The sequence below is a fragment of the Pecten maximus genome, unplaced genomic scaffold, assembly GCF_902652985.1.
Source record: "Pecten maximus unplaced genomic scaffold, xPecMax1.1, whole genome shotgun sequence".
Taxonomy (NCBI): Eukaryota; Metazoa; Mollusca; class Bivalvia; order Pectinida; family Pectinidae; genus Pecten; species Pecten maximus.
Genome location: NW_022981665.1, coordinates 3,295 through 6,841, shown reverse-complemented (window position 1 = coordinate 6,841; position 3,547 = coordinate 3,295). Strand labels below are relative to the sequence as shown.

Sequence of the window (3,547 nt, the reverse complement as noted above, 5' to 3'; positions counted from 1 at the left end):
ATTAACAAAAATTGGAAGACTTTTGGCAAGTCACTGTATATTAAACGTTTGGGTTTGATTTTCGCTAAGATTTTTGCTGAAAGTTAAATAAATTGGGCCTTTAAAACAAAACTGGTTCGTAATAATTGTGAGGGGCCGCGGTGGCCAAGCGGTTAAGGCGCCTTGCGTCTTGATCGTTATAGCCCTCCACCTCTGGGTCGCAAGTTTGAATCCCACGTGGGGCAGTTGCCAGGAACTGACCGCAGGTCGGTGGTTTTTCTCCGGGTACTCCGGCTTTCCTCCACCTCCCAAACCTGGCAGGTCCTTAACCCCTTAACTCCCAACTACGCCAAACTACGCCAATAGCACTTCGGTGCAAGATAAATGGTCGTATCTCCTTTATTTGTTATTAAAATACCGAATATACCTAGTAAAACAGGAGAAAATATCCAACAACATTTGTTCTTTGTAAAATTTCATTTGACAAACTTTTTTGATGCATTTCATGAGTTGAAAAAACAAGCCAACTTTTATTTCAACTATTTTGAATTGTTGACGTCGTGTTTCAGCTGGCGTAATCGTCACAGCGCGGATTCGATTTTGTATCTCTCATTACATAAAAGATAGCGAGATGTAATGCCTATAATTCACAATAGTGGTAGTTTATACTTTCAATTTTATGTTTATTCCACTATTTTACAGGAATCCTCCAAAATGTGATGTTTTTTGTCAATAAAGTATATGTGATGTATGGTTCTATACCGTACGCAGCACAAATCGACAAATTTTAATGATTTTTTCATAAGAAATAGTAATACATTATATATACAATTGAAGCCAAGAAAAAACTAATCAAAATGCACAATTCTATCATTCATAACGTACCAAATAAATGATGCAAGGTTTCCACAAATCCGCATTATATGAACGAAACACCGCAGTAACTTGAATTGACGTCGTGCAAGAGCGAGTCGATAACAAGCACTTGCGCGAGTACGATCGACAACTTTTAATTTCTGCTGTTTTCATAACGCAATAAATGGTCTTGGTTTCATCAGAACAAATTACTTTTGTCTCAAGATAAGTAAAGTGATAGCACGTATTTTGATATCTACAAATAAAAAATAAATAAAAATAAAGCCGACGACAGCAAAAGCTATTTATAGTAATCGGGTATTTCCTAGATGATCACTTTCGGTTTCTAAACGGTGAGACGGACATGTGCCTGGTGCCGATTGATTTCGCGGACCTCACATATTACCGATACAAGTCGTCACCAAAACAATATGCAGTGACCACTGTCAACTCAACTAACAAACTGTGAAGTGACATTTGGCGTTATGAAGAGTTGCAGACGTACATTGTAAATGGACACAAACAGACAAACAATCGTGTTCAGATAGGCCTTCATAAGTATGTAGGTAAGGTAAGTACATTGTACATGTACATAAAGGGAAGTTCTGTGAACACGAGAATACAAAATGTACCAGCAATATCTGATATGTAAATTTTACAAATATATAGATATGCATTGTGTGTATACATGAGTTTCTGCATATAATGTTGTTTTAATTTCATTTATTGTGTTATAAGATAGGCCTACATTTGTACAGATACAATTGGGTCCAAATGAAATGTGACCAGTTAAAAAATTATTCACTTTATAAACAACGATTTAGTTCTTGTAATATTTTCTCTCTCTCTCTCTCTTTTTTTTGTTTTGTTTTTGGGGGGGGGGGGGGGGGGGGGGGGGGGGGGGGTGTTACACTTAATTTCATCAATACTGTATTTTGTATCAGAATTATCAATATTTATCTCTACGAATTTAATTTAGATTTTACTTTACCTCAGTACATTACATGCTTTTGTATATAATCATACTGGAACAAATAGTAAAAAGTTCTTGTTGTGTCTGCCAAATTGTATGCATGAACTAAAATTGGATAAATTTGTTTTTATTGCATTTTACATAATGAAATAAATGGGAGATGAAAAAGTGAGACCTTTTAATGAATTTCAGTTTTGCAACAGAGGTACATTATATATATAATTAAGAAAAAAATGTTGCATGGTATGGTTGTTATACCAAATAGCTGTTCTTGAGTTTAGCTGGTTGTGATTTCTACAATGTTTGGATCATGGTGTGCTAGTATAGGTTGGATTCATACAAATGTAATCATGTAAGGGCACATATCCCCAACCCCATATATATAAAGTTTGTGTAGTGTTACTGTGCTTACCACAAATGGATGAGGATCAACATATGACACCCCAGCTTTGGTCCGAATTCAAGCATTATATGTTGTGTCAGACTTTTTTTTATGTGAAATAGACTGATACATGTATAAATTTATACAGATGTAGATATATATATATAGATGTACATGTACCAGTAAGTATTCTATGCCAGTAAAGACTGGAAACATTATTGAAAGAAAATAATTCGAATAAATCAAAGGTAGAATGCTGGTTAGCTAGTAATTATCATTTTATGCTTCATTATGATTAATCCTCTAAGGATGCACACAATACAGAAATAATAGGTAATTACAAGTTTTTGAAGTTATTATTAGTGAGGAGGGGACACTGGAGCAGGGTTATAAACATGTATTTTCCGAGTTTCCTCTGACTTAACACCAAACATAAGACACTTTGATAGAGAGTTGTCCTTTATGAGACATATAATGATCTTACCATCAAATTGTCATATGTAGTAGGGCAAGAAGAAACTTATTGGTGCACTGATATGGATTTTCAGAACATTGTTACATGTATGAGTATTTGAAACTCAGACTTGGTGATGGGTTGGGCGAGTTTGTTTAACTTTCTAAAAGTTCATTTCAAGGCTTTTTGAAATATTCCACATTAATAATCTCAAGTTATTTTTTTTCTTGTATTTTTTAAGCAGGACCATGGGAAATAGGATTTTTTAAAGTGAAACAAGCAATCAATGACATGTGAATATAGCTTATTTTGTATTTCAGGTATTGCCCAATTACTTGTACGGTGTGGAGCTGTCTCAATTTTACTAGCAAGCTTGGTGTACAAAATTTAATGTGAACATTGGCTTATGGATGATTCTGCCTAATATATGACATCAAAGGTAAGTTAATAGATTTATCTAATTACAAATTCACTACAATTAAAATGTTTATTATCTTATAGCTTCTGAGGATATTTGGTTTTGTTTAAATTGATCATTATTTCTGCTTTTCTATATGTATGTGAGCTCATTTCCTATACTTCATTATTGACTGTTTCATTTGAAATTTTGAAGTGAGCATTATATATTACCATATTCTTTAGAATAAATCTGTAATGCCTTGCAAATAAGATATTTTATTAGTGTATATACATGTATCTGGATGCTTATGATATTGATTTTCTCCCATTTCAAATTTCAGGTACATCAGCTTTAGGACTTTATTTATATGGATATTTGTGGTGTGACCAATACTAGAAGATAAATGCCATCCCCTGCCACCAGAGACAGCAGATTTAGGCATCTTTTCCCTATAGCTACACTCTCCCACTATTCTATGTCATTGATTAAAATTACAGAACTTAA

The 3,547-nt window shown here is 33.9% G+C and overlaps 1 long non-coding RNA gene across 1 annotated transcript; it reads left to right on the top strand.

Moving 5' to 3' along the window:
• Nucleotides 1-1,117: 1,117 nt before the first annotated feature.
• Nucleotides 1,118-3,547, top strand: LOC117320176. The gene is made up of 3 exons (XR_004530940.1): nucleotides 1,118-1,405; nucleotides 2,964-3,082; nucleotides 3,384-3,547. It is a non-coding gene; the product is annotated as an uncharacterized LOC117320176 (long non-coding RNA).